Genomic DNA, 20,972 nt, shown 5'->3' with positions numbered 1-20,972 from the left:
TTTACCTGAGCAAATGGTACACTTTCTCACTGTTAAAGTATTTATCTTTATGTACCTTATTTGTGGGTTAATGAGATCAAAGAATATGGCATACTGTGTTTTCTCACATGGATACATATAATTTAGTACTAAACATAAAATCTAAAGTCATGTCTTAAATTGTTTTTAAAATGCAATGCACTATATTCTTCGCAGGCATTTTGATAAATTGTTAAAATTAGGAAGCTGTATTTGAAAAAAAATACACACTCAGCTCTTTATTTTATGTTGCTTCATTTAGAACAGAATGCCCTGCAAGCAGCATTGACTAATCAGCTTTTCCCAAGCAGCAATCAAATCTGACAATGCACAAGGGAATGTTAGTAAGGCAAAAAATCAGCTTAGACATCCGAGCATTTCCAAAGCACAGGCTTGCAACAAGAGTGGAATAAGAGTGGAATAACTGGCTAATTCATTATAAGGTGACGTGGAACTGTTGCAGTATGGAGCAGATAAAGCAATATGTCACCACACTTGATTTCAGTGAAGTATGCACTACTTTAAAAATATAAAAAATTATCAAACATATATATATATATATATATATATATATATATATATATATATATATACTTTTACAAGACTGCCTACAATATGATTTAGAAAGGGAGATTAATATTTATAGCAATGTAATATTTTAGTACTGCACTTACAGTTCATATCAGAAATATGCACCATTTGTCTGCATCATATCCAATAACACTATAGTGCCTGGAGTGCTGTTCTTACACTCAAAAAAATGGTTAAATAATATCCTGGTTAAGTGCCACTACAGGCTGAGAATCAACCTTAACATTGCTTAGAGGATTGTTAAGTACCCCCTAAGTGCTGTTAACATCGAGTCTGTATTAAAATCAGACAGCCTTGACCAGAAAACAGAAGCATCATGCCATGAAACGGCCTCAGCTAACATTTCTGCCTGCTGTCTGCTACAAACACCCAGCACTTTGGGTACAACTGCTCCCCCCAACAGGGAATATGTAAAACATCAACCACTTCCCCACTGCTTTACAAGCTTTCAAAGCTGGTGCAACACATCACTTTTTTTTTTAATCTAATTTTTCACTAAATAATATATGGAGAAGATAAATCTCCATGCTCTGCAAATAGTTATGATTGGCTCTCCAATTGTAATGAAAAATTATGTGTTCTTGACATGGATACCAAGATTTGTTGTCGAGGTGCATTTCTTTCCATCCCTGTCTCAAACACATAATGTACTCCTTCTGATTGGCACCCCGATCGTAATCTTCTATATCTGCAGAAACCCCATAGGAACCTATGAACCACATTTACTTCTTTGTTATGTGCAACTACAGAATTGCTGATGCAAACTTACAATATTCATACCGCATGCACAGTAAAAACTGTAAAGTAATCAGTTTAATTACTGTGGTATTTTATACTATCTAAACCACAATACGCTGAAAAATATTTCTAACAAATCCAGACTCTAAAATAAATGGAATCAACTATAAGTCTTTTTATGACATCATTTCTAGCAACATCATGCAATACTACATGCCACTATAGCTTGTCACATTCAAATACACTTTCAAAACATGGTAATTTTATCACTATCTAAGCATTTAATTTACTTTTTAGTATATGCAGAATCCATATAATATCAGATAATGTAGCAGTACAAGATTTTTGCCTTTTCTGAGGTATACATTTTAAAATGCCAAAGGGTTTATACCAACAGAGCAGAACATACTGAATGTGAACAAGTCCTTAATGAATATTGTCTGTCATGCATTGTGAAATCAGCTGCACTTGGCTAAGGCACTGTTATCTGAATGTGTGGGGAGGTAAACATGAGCCTTTTGCACTGCTGTACAACAGAGGTTATGTCTCCTAAATGTCATTCCACTTTTTATAAACTAGAAGATATGTACATCTGCTTCTACAGCTCTTCACTACATTAGTTTAACAATTAAAAATATCAGTTGTACTTCCTCAGTTATTATCCAGAAGTAGACTTTAAGAAAGTAGTTGCTATTCCTGTATTATTTTGTCAGTCTGCCATGAACAATAGCCAGTGTCAGATTTCTTGCAATTATAAAGCATATTCCCTACTGTTGCACAAATGGCATTATGGTCACCGCTCTGTCACCGTAAACACCACTCAGGCAAAAGAAAAGTCCTTGACTCATTCCTAGATGTCATAAAAATAGTTTGGATGTCACACTACAGAGAGTAAGAAACAAACTAATCTTCCCTCCAAAGCATATGTTAATAACCAAAATGCTTGCTCATACTCCAGTGTTGTATTATCACATAGCTTTATCCCACATAAAAAGATATGATTAGTAAATATTTTATGTAATGATTGTTTTATGTCCAGCTTGAACATCATCTAAAACAGACAGAGACTGGAGAAGTCATTTGAGAAATGCATCTGCAGCCTTTCAGACTTGGATCGAATTGATTTGTCTTGGACTCCAGGAAGTACAATGCAGTTTATCAAAGTAATGGACAATCTGCAACTCATTTTTTTTCTTGCTTTCATTTTTTTAACAGATTTCTTAACCAGGTGAACTCACCTGACAGGTGTCCCTTTCACGGGACAGTCTGTGAGCACTGAACGGTTATATGAGTTCTTACTGTTGCACACTACGCAGATGGAGGTGGAGGGAATCAAACCCTGTACCTTGAGGCTACAAAAAGCAGCTCATTTGAGGTGCAGAGCTGTAGACCCTTGCACCGCCAGTTATTTCAAGCTATAAAAACAGAATGACAAGCAAATATTTCTGGAGGGACTTCAAATTTGAATCCTGAACTACTTTCCTTATTTGGTTCTGACTGTATTGTTAATAACATGCCATAGGACAATAATTTAATGTGGTGCTGCGGTAGCATTGTCGCCTCACAGTAAGACGTTGTCCGGTTCGATTCTCAGCTAGAGCATCTTCTGCGTGGAGACATGCGTGAATGGGCGTACCTTCGTTGAAGGTTGTGCGTCAGGGCTGGTTATTCGGCACGTAAAAATCAACTACCAATCATTAGCGGACCGGAGTTCCGCTGTGGCGACCCCTAACCGGGAAAAAGCCGAAAGACACAACAACATCAATAACGTGAGAAAGATGTATAACCCAGACATTTCCTTCATAAATAGAAGTACAAAAACTGATACATTTTAAAAGAATCTGGGTTTATGGGAGCAAATATGTATGAAACTAAACAAAACAAAATCAGGTACTAGGCTTCTAATTGACCTTTAGTCCACAAGCTGGTCGTTATATAAAAACATATGGTCGTTCTGAAGACCAACATGCCCAATGTCTCTTCTTGGTTATCACAACAAAAAGTATGTGACTATTATGTTTGCAGTATTTGCATGGTTGACTGAAGTTCCTCATATTCTAGGCTTTGTTCTACATCAGAAAGTGTTTTTTTTTTTTCCACAGCTTGCCAACAGCATCAGCTTTAACACAGTGAATTTTGATGGTCTTATTTTTATACCTAATTTAAATAAACCTTGGAAATAACAGAATACTACAAAGCACAGCTATAACAAACGCACACTCTCTCTCTCATTCCATCTGCTACACATGTCAAAGTATAAGCTTGTAAGTCGTTGGGAGTTCATGGTTCACTGCAGAATAGATGCACTGCACAGGTTCTGCTGAGGCAGTTTCTGTGGTAGCCTTGCATTTGAAAAGCATCAGTCAGTTATGTCAAAAAATGTATTAAAAGATTAAAGCAACCACAGATGAAGATCTTTAACATTGTTATTATATCCACGGAATACAGTTTGTTCTGTAAGCTTCATGAAGATGTGTCTGTTGCATAGTACAATTTCACTACATATGTCCATATTCGAAAAGAGAAGCCCACTATATAAATGTTGGCAACTTCGGGGTAATGTTCTTGCAAATATTATCAAAGGCATAAACCAACACCTCCCTTGTGGTCACATTTGCAGCACTCAGAACAAATAAAGTGCATTCAAAAAATGTATTTGATTATGTTTCTAAATGGCAGATAGCATGGAAAAACTGCTTGTCAAGGACAGTGTACCTCTGGTTTAAATATAGTGTTTGGATTATGCCATCATTTGGAAAGCACTCTTCATGCAAACGCTGTCTGATATATTGACATCTTATAATTTTTCGGTTTTGTTTCGTATGAATAGATTTTAAACACTTTTAAATGCAAGGTCAGTCTGAAACGGCCATTCAACATTTTTTCATTTGCTTTAATTTATGCTAACATGAGCTGTAAATCTTACTGCAGTGAACATGCAGTATATGTAATCAAACTTACCTAATGTTCCAAGTGATTTGGGGGCTCTTTGAAAACAGATTTTAATTAACTACCCGTTACCTGGAATGACAAATGCTGGATGCTGTGAAAGTAGTAAATTTATTTTAGTCCAAATATTTTGCTTCTATGTTACTAGGTCTTTACAACAAACATTTAGTTTGCAGTGAACAGTTTATTGATAAACGAGGAATTTTTATCAGTTGTTGATATACAATGTGAATAGCATAACTGATTATTAGTGAAGTGTATGACAATTAGACACATCACTGTGGTAATGGAACAACTACTGAGGATAAGGAGGCAGAATAAACACTGGTGTGGTTGCACGTTTTAATTGTTCATCATAGTTGCAAAAGGGAAAAACTGTAAATCTTCATTTAAATCTACTGCATTGAAAAAAAAGACTAGAAGAAAACTTACAATAGCAACAAAAATTATCCTTACTAGTGCTACTGTGTGTATAAAAGACAAACATTTCTCAAGTACAGTTTATTTGGCATACTGACATGTTTGTCTAAGTAGGCTTAGCATGCTAATTAACAATCAGTTAGCCTTGACTTCTGCCATTTTAGAATGCTGCTAAGAAGGTCTATGCTCTAACTGATGGTATATAAGCATTTTCCTCTGTACAAGTACTGTAGCCAAAAGCTTATGAGATTAATATTAAAAATTCAAACCTAGAATAATGAGAAACCAGCAGAGAGACAAATTACAACTAACATACACATGTGTATGCACAAGCACACACACACACACACACACACACACACACACACACACACACACACACACACACACACACACACACGTTCTCTAGAAGTAAAGGCAATGCCATTACAGCTAACATATACACCTATAAATAGCTATATGAATAACATTACTTAAAATGACTCAGCTTTTACCATAATTACATAGTTTCAAAGGGTGTCTGTGATCTACAAAGGTCAAAGCCACAGGCCCATGTACATGTTTCACCTTCTGTTGGGATCATCAGTGTGCCCTTCCTGGGTCATGACCTGGAAAGAACCAAAGTCAGCATTTGCCTAGAAATATTATTGCTCCTAAGCAAAGGCTGGTTCTGGTTCTATCCTTGGCCATGAGTCAGTTATAGCAAACCTTTGACCTTAAATTGTGTTTCAAACTATACTCATTCATCTGTCCTTATATACTGTATTGTCTGCAGAAACATATTTTCAGTAAGTATGTTGCTATTCTCAAGTTAGTAGCCTTTACATAGAATGGACAAAATGTGACACAGATTTCATCCAGAATGTCTGGAGTACATTTGTTGTTTCATATTTCTGATAAAAATAATTTATCACAGATGGCTGTGCTACATTTTGTGTGTGTATCCCTCTCTGACCTAGGCACTGAGGACTTTAAGGCACAACAAATTCAATCTATTCTTGCCTAGAAAAGCATACTGTGGCATTCTGGTTCATTTCTACTTTCCAGGATTCTTCAAATTAAGACATCTAGTCACAGAAAACATGTTTTCTCTCAGATGCACTTACATTATTGAATTATCCTTTAGCTTGGACAGACACTGCCCCTTACCACCAGCGTAAAATACATTATTGCAGTCTGACCATTATGGTACAGGAAAGAGGAATGAAGACTGACATTTACTGGTGCAAAGAGATTATTTAATTTGCTTAAAAGCAATGCAATTAGTACTGTGAGATGAATCAGCTCTCCCATCATTTGGTGTATGTGGTTGTGTGCTTTGTAGTCAGTTGATGCGACAATGCCAAATTAATAGCCTTTACACTTTTGGCTTTACTAGCTATAATTTCCAAGAATTTGAATAATGGCAGAAAATATATCAAACGATAACTAGTCTTTAAACTCTTCCCTGTTATTCAGAAAGTCTTAGCTCAATGTATAACCATAGAAGTACTGTACAAACTTCACATTGTGCCGAGCCTTTCCAGTTTACAGGCCACAACACCATTTATGTTTTCCTTTCATGGAAGCCTCAGAGCAGAAAGCTGTCTCTCAGACAAAGCCTCATGCTAATGAGGCAGTCCAGGTGATATGGTTGCTTAGCCATATGTTGTGCCCTGGAAACGTCCACAGCTGTAGATTTGCTCAACTAAGAACAATTTTACAATAGAAGAAAGAATTGAATGCCATTAAAGATGGCAGTCACCCATTCATAATATGGGAATCCTCATGGTGCTGGTAAATCCAGTGGAGAACAGGGTGTGGATCAGTGTGTTTCTGAGTGTGGATGTGCATGTGCCTCTGTAGGGGCATGTATAAGGCTGCATGGATGCGTGTTTATGTCTCTTTCTGCCTGGTAATTCCATTGGGTGATTGGTAGGGAATTGTGAGTCTCTAGATGTGTGTGTGTGTGTGTGTGTGTGTGTGTGTGTGTGTGTGTGTGTGTGTGTGTGTGTGTGTGTGTGTGTGTGTGTGCTTGTGTGTGTGCGCGCACGGGGGCATTGGATTGTGTATGAAGTTGTATTGTTAGTTGTTTCTGTGAGAGTGTGGGCAGATTGTTTGTGACTGAATGAACATGGTTGCATGTTAATGTGCATTTATGTTTGTCTGTATGTGCGTGTGTGTGTGTATCTGTGAGTGTATATATAAGGGAGTGTCTTTGCTAATGCAAATTATGGATGGCTAAGGAGAATACTAATGTGGTCAGGTCTGATGTCACAGTGTTGAATTCTGAGACATGGTAATGAGACAATAATGAGGTCTTTCACATTACATCTGTACCATGTGTCTGAATTAGAATTTCTCTCCATCACTCTAATCAACCGACCTGCATTGATCAATTAGCATGGCTGGATCTTTGACAGTTTCATGGTTCTTTTAGCCTTCAAGTCTGCCTTATCTACTGCTTATGCCCAACAACCTACATCAACATCTGGGTTTAATGATATGATCATGTGTCTAAATAGTTCTATAAAATAAACAAAACTGGATTCGCCTTTGCTTTCTGCAGCCTTATCCATCTCTTATGTTCATGTAAGTTAAACTGTGTACTCCACGGCCTACCATAATATTTTGATCACACTGATTGGCACAACTGACACTGGGAGTTTATTGTGCTTATGTATAAAGCTGCATTCAATACAAAAGTTTCAGTCTGTCACTGTTTGCTAATATACTCATATATTATTACGCTTTGCTTATGTCAGATATCGGTCCCTTGCATACTCTTTTCTAATTCTAATACAGGAGGGACCCAGGTCACAATATGACACCTCCTTTCACTACTGATGGCTACCAAATGTCCTAAGTGTTATCAGACTGCAGAATGTTGCCTTCTTTTTTCAAATGTGCAAATATGTAAGAAAAAAAGATCTGCTATTATCATTGCTATCTGTGGTTCCCTTCTACACAGAAATACCAATGTCCACCCCTCCCACACATACCATTGACCCATACAAATTCTCAGCAGTGTCACCTTCTCCTGGGCTCAAATGTATCTTCTGCATTCAAAACCTGACTTAGATCAGCACCAGCTGCATTTGTGAAAATGGCATTTAAATATTTGAGTCATAGCTTGGCTGCTTCCTCGACAGAGCTTTCTGTGCTAAAAGAAAAAAGCAGAGGAAGTTGTTCCTTTGGACTTTGGGATGCAGCCCTGGTGCTCATTGTTTTATAGCTCTCTGATATTCTTTTTTTCAGACATGGGTTGAATATGAATCTCCAGTTCTTAGCCACAACCTGAGCATAAATTAAAATTTCAAACCTGATTTTTACAGTCCTTTTAGAAATCCATTTCTTATGAGCCATAAATGTGACATTCTGTGGTCTGGTCATAAAATGCTACTTTCAAAGTGACTTTAAGAACTGGTTTACCAGGCAGGGGTCAGTATTTGTATCAGTTTAATAAATAAGGTAGACTTTGAATAAACGTGAACATATAACCAATCCTGGTCCTGCACATGCTCATCTGAAAGTTAAGACTTTGTGCTCACCATACGATACTCTCCAAATACTAGTAAAACAAAAAAAGGAGAAAATAACTTGGTAAAAAGTCACCAGTAAACCAGAAAACACCAAGCCAAACTGATCCTGTTTTGTGTGCTCACTTTGTATGGAATAAAAGCCTCCATTCCTTGGATCAGTTTTGCTTGGTGTTTTATGGTTTACTCTCCAAATACTCTCCTTAAACACAGTACTCTCAACCTCTCACTGAAAGGACAAAACAATTTTTATACATAACTGCTGCCTGTACAATCTAATAAGATGCACCTGGACTTTCTCTTTAGAAACTTCTACCTTTGTAAAATCTTAAAATGTGTAAATATAACTACTGTATGTGTATAGATGTAAATAGAAATGTAACTACTGTGTGTTTAACTAGAACTTAGTATAATACAATGTAAGCAAATGGAGTTTTTCTCCCAGGCTTCTACTGAAAATGGATATTACCCAGAGTTTCCTGGTAAACAAAGACAAATAAATAAACAAATATTTTTAAAAAACTGTATATCTAGGAACCTGACCTTTAGTGACTACAACAAGATAACTCTGGCACAACCTGTTTATCTGCTTGCACATAATATATTGTTAGTTAATTAGTCTGACTGTTTATTATGTAGCATTTTAAAGGATCATTTTCTGACTGAACTAAGGGATCCTATAAAAAAGTGTATCAGACTAAATGCAGTAAAACTACAGCTACAGATTTCACATTCATAAACGAATTACTGGATTTTACAATAACATCAAGATATTTGCTTTTATTTGCAGTAATATAATACAGTGCACTGTACCTTTATGTGGTCACTATCTAGATCATTTAAACATTAAATATGAATTAACTTCTGGAGCACTAAATAAAGTATGCTATTCCATTTCAGTATCAAGGCTACTTCAGCATGTTATGTAAAAGGCATAAGTAGAAATAAACAGTAAATGCAATGCAAACACATGATAATGGGTATATTGTCTGAAGTAATAGGAGAAATAAAAGACACAAGTGACAAAGAGAGGCAGAAAACACAGACAGGGGAGATGCTCAGTTCAAGATCAGTCCTGTGCAGATGATTTAGGCAAGATGGCAAGGTCAAAGGATCCGTATAGTGCTTGCATCTCTTTTCCTCACTTTGGCTGATTTTAAGGAAATGAGAACTGCAGTGGGCCTATGGTTCTCCCACTGCAGTTTGTAATAATCCCTAAATAAAATACTTTGTAAAGTTCCAGTTCAAAATTTGGCAAGATGTCTCTTCAGAGTTTCTCTGTTTTCTGTTTCATTTGAACAGAACTTGCAGAGTTAATCTTTGCAAGACTAGTATATACTCCAGAGGAAGACAGTACAGGCAAAAACAGGGGAAGGCAAACGACATTGAGATGGATTCCAAAACACATGCTCTTAATGTAAGTGACTTACTCCTATGCAAGCCAGTCCTGATTCTGAAATACTTGCTCTCAGTGTAAGTGACCTATTTGGTGCAAGGCCTATCTAGAAACAGGCTTACCAAATTCTAAAAGACCAGAGTAAGTCACATTGAATGTAAGCCTTTTGGAATCAGGCCCATAGTGTTTCTGACTAGTACAATAAAAAATGTATTAGGGTAAAGTTCATCCATTAATCCACATACAAACTAAATAATAGATAGAACGTTTAACCATCATGAGAGTGCTCCAGATGGGGAGTTTAGGGAGGTTTATCACCATACAATAATGAAGGAGACCTTGATCTCCAGAGCAAAGGCCATGGCATGGAAAGGATGTATTAAATTGTCCTTCCAACAGGTGATAAGTAAGGCAGAATTACAAGAAGAACAGAAGTGAGTATCTGCAGTAGTAGAGGTGAGCATAACATGGAAGGAACTTCCTACATGACTGAGTTACTCCCGATGGCTAGACTTGTTAAGTGATTTATGAAGCCAATGTAGAACTTATTTTTCAAGCTAGTTGTAAAAGCTAAGGCAAAATTGACTATATTAGTCAGTAACTTACTGTCTGCAATAGAATGAAGTAATGATATATTTACAAAGATAATAGAAAAGTGTTGCTTTCTTAAGGAAACATACCTAACTAAACTTTCTTTAATAACTTGACCATATAAATACTGAAATTCCTGATGTAGAAAAAAAAAACAATAAAGACTTAGTCATTTAGTTGTTTATTTTGTAAAACATGTAAGACCTAAGACCTCCCCATATTATGCTGTTTTACATGGCAGGTTAATTTTCAATTTGTTTTGGCCAATCGCTTTCCCTCTATGAATAAGTCAGTATGGAAGGAGATACATTGTATCATCACTGAACAATAAGTAAAGCTCCAGTAATGAAGAAAAAACCTCAGATCCTATAATTCATCCTTGTCCAGTCCTTCATGGAATGGAAGATGGCCAAACGCTGATATATGTACATTCCTCTGCCAACAAAATGTTGATACACACTTCCTTCTCTAATAACCTAGCAGGTGATTCTTTATTCTCAAACTCAGTCGGTAAAATATGGAATCAATTACCAAATGACCTCACTACCCTCACCTCTCTCTTACTATTTAAAACTAACCTAAAACTTTTCTTCTCCAATCACTGGTTATGCTCCTGTACCAACCCTGACTAACCATTTTTTTCTCTATCTGTCAACCAACAAAATATCATTCTCTACCATAATCTCTACATCTAACCATTCCTTAAACTAACCCTCCTCCTTATTCATAGCACTCTCTCTCCTGTGTACTACTTCTTATCTTTAACTCTTCTACCCATTTTTCCTCTGTCTTATTCCAATTTTTGTTAACTGAAGAGGTATTATTCCATATTAATGTCATTGCCTAACTTTTTCTTTATATGTTTCAAAATGTTGTTTTAAAATGTTTAATCTATAAATGTTATATCAAAATGTTATTTTATGTTTTTGTATGTTTTAATTATGCTGTGTAACTGGAGCTTTTCTCCCCGGGCCTCCACTGAAAATGGACATGTATCCAGTTGGACTAGCCCGGTCAACAAATGTAAAATAAAATAAAAAATAAAAATAAATTTTAGTCAATGAGGTGAATGTTAGTTTAGGCACCACACTACGCATTAAGATGGAGGAGTCTAAATGTTCACAAAAGGTGCTACCACAATTACCCAGTCATTAGCTTTTATTAAATCAAGGGTCAGTATCCCATTTCATAAGAAGTGGTTAATGGATGTGTTGATGCATTTTAATCACACCTTTTAACAGAATGTGATTTTGCTGAATGTTCCTGTTTTTATCTCATACTTTTGCCCTATCCCCCACAATGTTTTTCATATTCTTGTATATCTCAGGATTGCAGTCAATCAGTAATGCCAGACTCACTGGCTCATATTTTTTTTCTGTGTGGTCTTTATGTACAAAAACTGCTAAAAACAACAGCACATAGGAAAAAAATGATGTGTATTGTGACTTTCATTGGGGGCTGTCTCTTCACTAAATGACTATATACAGTAAATCCCTTTTGTCCATAACATTGCATTATTGACTATGTTGTGACTTCAGCAGGGACAAAACCTAATTTAAATAATCCTATATAGGAAATCCCTTTTGTCCATATCATTGCAGTATTGACATGTGTTTGCTATGGTATTCAGGGATTATGTTACATCCAGACTAAGGGTAGTCATTAGGGTGAGTTATGCAAAAGATCTGTTGTGTAACTAAGGACGGGAGAAAGTTTTCATCAGAAGTATTATGGTGGAAGGAGTTTCACCTGTGACAGTAGTAAGGGACTGAAGTGTACTTCTAGAGATAGATTGAGAAGTTAGTGTTAAGTGCTACATGCATGTCTATGGAGTGACAAATGCAATGTGACTGGCATCGTCTAGGATGTATTGTAGATGTGTTATTGGATGGCAGAAAATGATTAAGCAACCTGGTATGTAAAGTTGGGGTAAGGTAAGCAATGTACAGAAACACACACAACCTCTACATGTTAACATGACCTATCAGATAGGTATGAGCACCTGCACTCTCCCACATGACATATCAGATAGGTATAAGCACCTGCACTCTCCCACATGACATCAGACAGGTATGAGCACCTGCACTCTCTCACATGACATATCAGATAGGTATGAGCACCTGCACTCTCTCACATGACTAGGTATCAACACCTGCACTGTCTCACATGACATATCAGATAGATATGAGCACCTGCACTGTCTCACATGGCATATCAGATAGGTATGAGCACCTGCACTCTCTCACATGACAGATAGGAATGAGCACCTGCACTCTCTCACATGATATATCAGACAGGTATGAGCACCTGCACTCTCTCACATGACAGATAGGTATGAGCACCTGCACTCTCTCACATGACATATCACATTGGTATGAGCACCTGCACTCTCTCACATGACATATCAGATAGGTATGAGTACCTGCACTTTCTCACATGACATATCAGACAGGTATGAGCACCTACACTTTATCACATGACATATCAGATAGGTATGAACAACTGCACTCTCTCAAATGACATATCAGATAGGTATGAGCACCTGCACTCTCTCACATGACATATCAGACAGGTATGAGCACCTGCACTCTCTCTTATTCAGCCTGCAGCATATACATTACTTCAGTCAGCAATGACTGCACTCATTTGATTGCAAAGTCCTGAGATTAGTGATACATATTCAACATCCAGTCATGCCACTACAGAGATAAAAATCATTTGCCACCCAAGAATATATTGTCAGTGCGAATGAAGACCATGCATGGTTGTACCTGTACTCCCATCTTGTGATTATCAGCATCTTGTGTTTCCTCACATCATTTATGGAGCAAATGACTAGACCACCTTTGCAGATAGCTATTTGTGCTGTAAGTGTCTTTGTTACCTTCCCCCCCAGACACACTATCATACGATCACCACACTCAGGGTACATTAGGCTCCCTGTGCACTAACCACTGTGATGTACTTGGCTGTTCTGAATATGCTGTCCCATAACACCCCCACTAATTGCACAGCATATGCTTACCTTATCCACATATATTGTATAGTAAGGCTATATATATATATATATATATATATATATATATATATATATATAGTATATTATATAGTAAGGCTCTCTCTCTCTCCCTATATATATATATATATATATATATATATATATATATATATATATATATTTTTTTTTTTTTTTATTATTTTACATTTGTTGACCGGGCTAGTCCAACTGGATATATGTCCATTTTCAGTAGAGGCCCGGACATATATACATGAAGCTGAATATAAATTGAAGTTGGTTTAGGAACTCTAGCCATCCTAGTTGCTTAAGATTAAGACAGTGAGTTCTAAAAGGAGAGCCCGTGGCAAATCTTCAATATTATTATAGGAGATTGCCAGTTTGTTGAGGTTGTTTTTAGAAAGATTAGTGTATACAGGTGAAGCATAGAGTAGGGTGGAGACTGAGTTCTGGCTACGGCGGTCCTGGCTACTGGTGTAAGAAAGGGTTTGATTCTAAAGAGAGATCCCAACTTCTTGTTGACTGTTTTTATTGTGCTGTTTATATGAGTATCGAAGCTAAGGCTGTTATCTGTAGTTCAGTTGGAGAAGTGGCTGAACAAATTGTTGTGGAGTCGTCTGCGTATTGAATACAGGTGGCGTCAGGAATTGCTGAGTGAAGGTCATTAATAAAAATGGAAAATAGGCTTTGTCCTTGCTCTAACCTGGACTGATACTCAATGCCCTCCTGTTGTACTCCCTATACTTCCCTACTCTACTGTTCTACGTTCCCTACCGTATTAACAACTAAGGTAACCTAACGAGATTTAAAAAAAAAGAAAAAAAACCTCTATATTTGATTTTCTCTCATATGTTGGTTTTTCTCTTATTTTTAATCTTAGCTTAAACCTACTATTAGACTCTGTGCAAATTTATCTCATGTAAAATCTAAACAATGTATAGCATTCTCATGTTACTATTGTATATATTGTATTATTTGTTACTGCCTATGCTTGGAGCTTTTCTCCCCGGGCCTCTACTGAAAATGGACATATATCCAGTTAGACTAATCCGGTCAACAAATGTAAAATAAATGTAAAATAAATAATATATAATATATATATATATATATATATATATATATTGTATAGTAAGCTCTTTGTGAATCATGACTCGTTTAAATGGCACTTATTAGATGCCCCAGTGTACACTACCAGTCATCATGCTCTGATCATTACCAAGCTACATCCCTCCAACTCACACCAGGCACCAGGGGCAACGTGCTAGTTATAAGTGCTGCTGTGCTCCAATGACATCAAGATTTGTGAATCTGCCCCATAACTTGTGTGTGTGTGTGTGTGTGTGTGTGTGTGTGTTTGCAAGCATGCAGGTGTGTGTGTGTGTGTGTGTGTGTGTGTGTGTGTGTGTGTGTGTGTGTGTGTGTGTGTGTGTGTGTGTGTGTGTGTGTGTGTGCATGTGCACAGGGGAATGCCTTTGCTACTAGGATACATGGGCTGCTAAGGAGAACACCAGTGTGCTCAGGTCTGATAGCAAGTGTGTTTAATTCACTGACATGATAATGAGGTCTTTTTCACTGTTGTTATATCATGTCTGTGAATCAGAATTCTCTCCAACATGCTTCTCACCCAACGTGCACTGGTCAATTAGTCTGACTGGTTATCTTTTTCACTGTTGTTATATCAAGTCTGTGAATCAGAATTCTCTCCAACATGCTTCTCATCCAATGTGCACTGGTCAATTAGTATGACTGGTTACAAATTCTGTGAATCCCAGGGCTTGCTGCCAAGGTGCAGTGCTCAGCTGTCATCTTTCATAGTTTCATGGTTCACACAACCTCACGGATGTGTGTGCATGTGCATATGTGTATATGTGATTTACAGTGCCATCTGTCTTTATTTGTGCCAGTTGTAAATTATTTTTGCTTGCTTTTGAGCATTATTTTCCATTTTCCTACACACAACATCCTCAGTTTTATGCAGTTTGATGATGACATGCCATTAGGGGCCAAGAGGAAACCAGAACATTCACAGAAAGCTCTTGTAGCTGCAGGGGTGCCACTCTGACTTCACACAGAAAACAACCTTGCCAATAACTAAACAGTAGAACTTGGCTCTGTGAGGAATCAGTGTTACACGCTCTGCCATTACTCTAACTGGTTTATTTTGTGTTATTTTGTGTTATTTTGTGTTACTCTGCTTTCACATTTTCAGGAAGAGAAAACACTCAGACTAGCATACTTTTTTCCAGGTGCATGTTTGGTAAAGTGAACTGTGTGGACCTGTTTTTCTAATTGCTGAAATACTTAACAGTATTTTGGAAACTAGCATTATTTTTCAATTATTTGTAAAATGCTGCTTCACAACCACCAGAGGAATGTGTAAATCTGGATTAAAAAAAATGATATAATGTTTTACGTTATCTGTTAATTTTCTTGTAACCATACAACCAATGATTTTCCTGACACTGGAAATATGTTAAACAATTTGTCAATTGTTCATGTGCTGGTTTTAATACTTACTCACACTCACACACACACACACACACACACACACACACACACACACACACTCACTCACTCACTCACTTTTAACACACACACACACACACACACACACACACACACACACACACACACCAACGCACTCACTCACTTTTAACACACACACACACTCACTCACTCACTTTTAACACACACACACTCACTCACTCACTCACTTTTAACACACACACACACACACACACACGCACACACACACACACACACACACACTCTCTTTTAACATTAGTGGTTTTACTTTCCATTACAGATCGAGACATATCTCTCAACCTGTCAGCACAGGAAATCTGAACAATGGCACAAAATCATGGAAAGCTTTTAAATATTATTGTTATAAACTTAGAATATTGATATAAGAAAAGAATTTATATTACCATGCTTTTTCTGAAGGATATGAAGTCTGAAAGTCAAATGAGTGGCATTGTTTGATGACTTCAGTACTCAATGATTTTTCAAAAAATCACAGATTTTTATCTGGAACAAACTAAAAATATTAGGCAAAAATCTGTCCATTCTGTGAAAATGCGGATGGTTGAGTGGTATGTACAGACTTTAGTCTCCTATGGATATAGTTAAAAGAAACAAATTCTAAAGAATTTAATAGTATGTCAGAAGAAAGTATTAAGATCTCATTTACCATATATAATACCTGTTGAGGTTTGAGAAAGAGTTATTATTATTATGCTGTTTGTTATAAAAGTTAATCTGTCACCAAAAGGATCTAGCTAAACCTGCTCCTTTAACTATGCTGAACCATAACAGATGCTATACGAGTCAGAAGGGAACCTCGATCATTGTAGAAACATGAGTTGTAACTAGTACGTTCAGATTCATTTAGGCTTGACAGTCAGTTTTACTATCACATAACATAAATGAAAATTTAATTCATGACAACATATATAATTTCTGCAGTTACAGAAATTTCACATATCTTTAAAAAGGAGGACTAGAAATATTACCCATCTATGTGTCCAAAAAAATATTTACTGCGGGAAGTTTTATTCTAATAGTTTCTGTAAAAGAATGTGCCATCTTATTGCTCCTGCCTATGTATATGAAACATTTATACGCAGTGCGCTTCAAATGTATGCTGTCATTTTTCATGGAAAAGCATCAGGAATGGCATATTTCCCTGCTAGTATAGCTTTTTGCCATCCACTGTACAGACTTCCTGAGTATGAAGTGTCAGGCTTGGTAGTTGGTTATCATGAGCCACAATGTCCCTGAGATGCATTGTTCTTATCTGTGACAATAGCTCTGTCTCATAAGTCACTAGACCTTATAATAATAGGTCTGCCCTGGGGGATATCCTGCAGTTCTGCTATCAGTACAAATCTGACAAAAGAATGTCTCAAACCTTCTGGAATTTTTTTGCATCTGAATGAATTGCAGCTGTTTATGACTTCCTTATCAGGTGCGGTGGATAGTCATGAACCCAGGCCACTTAGATAACCATCCTCTGAAACAACAGTCAGCATGACAGTTGCAAAAACACAAATTATGTCAAAGTATTTAAATAACAATCTCATCTTACACAAGTGCTGTCAGGAAAAGGTAGTATTATCATATTGATTTGCGCTAGTTGTTTAACATGTAATATAAAGGCAGCTTTATCCATGTGTTTATGCTATATATTCACCTAATTGCCAACATTGATTATAATTTGCACTATTCCTTTCCTGCTTCAAGCCAAACAGGTAGTAACACTATTTAGATATTTTAAGCTGTAGTAACAGACTCATTTCATTTGTGACTAAACAGAGTTTTTTATTTCTTAGCAATGTACCTTCATGTACAGTAACATCATTTGTAAGCAATATTAATATATATATATATATATATATATATATATATATATATATATATCAGTTAGTGAAACAACTGAGAGCAAACCTTACCTTATTTGAAGCCATTATCAGCGACTGCTTCCTTTAAAAATCCCAAGACTAAAATATTTGTCTCGATCAGCTAAAGTATCTCTCATTCTCTTCCTGAAGTGTTAACATTGCAGTCTGTAGCTGAGTGTGTTCCAAATAAATGCATTAACAGCAGACACATCATTATTAATTAATCACTCTCGGTGACCAGGGAAGGATACAGACAGACTGAGGAGAGAAGGAGAGAGTGAATGAGAGAGAGAGAGAGAGAAAACGAGATCTGCAAAAATAGAAAGCCATTTAACTGGTGCTCTTTTCCGTGAGTTTATTAACATACACGACGTAGTTCTTCAGCTTAGAAAAAAAGACTGTAGTACACTCTGGCAAGATGAGGATCCTTAGAATTATGAAATTCTTTTTTAAAGGTGATGCAGTCACATTTCTGTGTTGACACACACAGATGACAATGGGGAGTTTTGTCAGATGGCAAGTACAGTAATAAATGGTATAAATGTGTTCCTTTATAAATCACTGTAACAAGAAGGATTTACTCTGGTTGCAGTCCTACTGACTTCTATAGAGTTTTTTTTTTTTACTGTACGTTTCACAATGCATATTAAGAGTTTTAAGCCAAGTGATCTGAATTTGCAGGTTATGGTTTGTAATTAAAGATGCTAATTATTATTATAGCAGGTTTTACATACTCAGATTTGGTTAATTGCATTTGTGAACGATTACAGTTCAATCATCAAAATGTTGGTAGTTTGAACTGCTGACGTACCTTTCTTGTTAAGCAGTGATCAGAGGTCTGCCCATATATTAACTGTAGCTACAAAGATGTTCATTGCATTTGACACAGAGCTGATGTAGAAAAAACAATGAATGAATAGGTGGACAGTAGTCTCTCCTTTAATAGTCACATCGCCACAGTAGTCAGGAAGTCCTTCTACGTGGCACACATCATCATAAAAGGGTTCTCATCCAGGAAAAAATTGGTCATTGGTCCCCTCTACTCGACACTCATTAGACCAATTGTAGAGTACAACGCCCCTTTTGGAATGTACCTCACAGGACATCTGCAGCAGCTGGAAAGGCCACAGAAGTACCTCACAAAGAGGATTACTGGCCTTAAACAAATGCCCTACACTGACTGTCTCAAAAAACTCCAGCTTTACTGCACAGAATATCGCCTACTCTGAGGTGATCTCTGCCTAAAATATAAAGCTATGTCAAACCCAGAGCTGTTGGACATGCTACACCTAAAGAAATCCCAATCCCTCCGAGCTACACGCTCTAGGGACCTAAACCTTGTCACCACAATAAACAGGACATGCTGGAGGGATAGATTCTTGTCCCAAAGACTTCCCATACTCTGGAACAGGGTACCCATCTATGTCAAGCAAAGTTCTTCGTTAGCACTCTTCAAGAAAAATCTTGATGAGTGGATGGGAAATAGGAAATACACCCCGGGGATCACTTCTGTGTCTCTGCTCGACAGTGGCACAGGAAAATAACTTTCTTGGGTGGTGTAAGCCAGGGAACCTTGTTGGCTAGGCTTACATAGGCCTTTGGGCTGATAACCTAGTACCTACCTATGAACCTATAAATCTCTCGCTCTCTCGTACAAGGTAGCACAAGCCTGACGTACAGAGGGTTGTTGTTCTGGTAATTTAGTATTTGACAATGTTTGCACTAATACATCTGCTCCCTCTATGACACCAGTACAATGCCTCACTCTAGTAAGACCCCAATGTATCATTCTTTTTCATGCGGTTTGACAGTAACATGCTCATTGCGTACATACAAATGTATACACATCCATATGGGCTGAGGAGGAATTACCTTTTATTTTGTTTCACATTCATTCTTATCTCATATTTGACAAGTTGCATATGCTTCTGCATTCTAATTTAAATTAATTCATAGAAGTAACCTTATTTATTATAGATTTAACACAGAAAATACCTCTTGATCAGGAGTTCCCATGATGCCTTGTAGAGAGTTTATCCAGCTCCTGACAAGCTGTTCTCTCCAAAACGGGAAGATACAAGCAGCTGTCCAGCACTTTATTTGATGCATATGAAGATATACTGAATTCAAATGAGTACGTAAGTACCTAATTCAATGCTTCATCAACAGAATTAAACATGAATTTCGACATGCATTTAGGTAACTGTATACTCCATACATGGCACTTGCACCAGCTTTTCTTATTCCTGGGTACCTGGATAGATCTAGTCTTGGCTTTCATTACTTAAGTTAATCACGGACGATGAGACCTGTGACATAACTAGTGAATGAATGAGGCATTATTGATTTGTCCACAAGTATTATGGAACAGCATACATATCATTATAATTTTTCTTATTTGTGAATGCAGGAAATGCAGTGGTAATTGTAGTTTGTTTGATGATGATGGCTGAAAGAGACCCTGTGTGCAATCGCAAACTGATATTTTGTCAGTGTGTCAGCATATGTTATTTAATAGAATAATTAATATGCATTTAATATTATTATCTCATTGAGCAGTGTTCACAGGTGTGTGAGCATAGATATATACACAAGGCTGGACATAGACACACACACATACATGCATGCACACAATGTACAGTTAGTAATAGTGTAATTATGGATTTGCATGAAACTGGAACTTGCATAAGAGAAAGTGAAATAGCATTTTCCCATACATGTTATAAGTTTCCAGGCGGTGTTTAAACTAGCAACTGTCTGGTTTAGTGAGATTGTTACCATCACATCTCTGCAATCTGATTTTGCTGTATGATTTTTCTTCCTTTCTTAATGCATTTTGCAGTTGTTGGGGATGCTTTTACAACGCTCACTTAGCCTAAGTACTACCATTGTCTTTTTCATTCTGAAAAAAAAAATCTAATCAACTGTTTCAAAGTTCTGGGGCACTAACAATACATGTCTGAACTGCATCTCCTCGGTCTAGTATAGTCGGGACACAGTTCTGTCTTATATCATGGATTACTTTGCATATTTTCTGATTTTGAGAAGTCTTAATAAAGGTAGAAAGCCTCTTATTTGGAGATATTCACTCAGAAACACTCTGTAAGCTTTACACTAAGCATTTTTATATTAATGTATTCTTAGTTCATGTCTAGCACTTTCTCTCTTTGTCTAACACAGCAGTATAACAATAATGTTGCGCAGCACTGATCCAGTGAACCCATTTAGTAACTACTTCATATTATTTCCTGTAATTTCATTATAAATAGTCAGATAACTGTATAGCAGTGGAACACTGCTCCATCTTTCACAAATGGCTTTTGCCTGGTAAG

General features: G+C 36.9%; 1 protein-coding gene across 1 annotated transcript in view; it reads right to left on the bottom strand.

The window, feature by feature from the left end:
- Positions 1 to 18,066, bottom strand: part of LOC122789450 (heparan sulfate glucosamine 3-O-sulfotransferase 1-like) — a 960,978-nt gene extending 942,912 nt beyond the window's left edge. Inside the window, exon 1 of the mRNA XM_044056913.1 lies at positions 17,692 to 18,066. The gene's annotated coding sequence lies outside the window, so the exon portion shown is untranslated. The remainder of the gene's footprint in view (positions 1 to 17,691) is intronic.
- Positions 18,067 to 20,972: the final 2,906 nt, after the last annotated feature.

Source organism: Protopterus annectens, chromosome 14.part0, assembly GCF_019279795.1.
Source record: "Protopterus annectens isolate FY-2018-M chromosome 14.part0, PAN1.0, whole genome shotgun sequence".
Taxonomy (NCBI): Eukaryota; Metazoa; Chordata; order Ceratodontiformes; family Protopteridae; genus Protopterus; species Protopterus annectens.
This window is presented reverse-complemented; position numbering and strand designations above follow the sequence as displayed.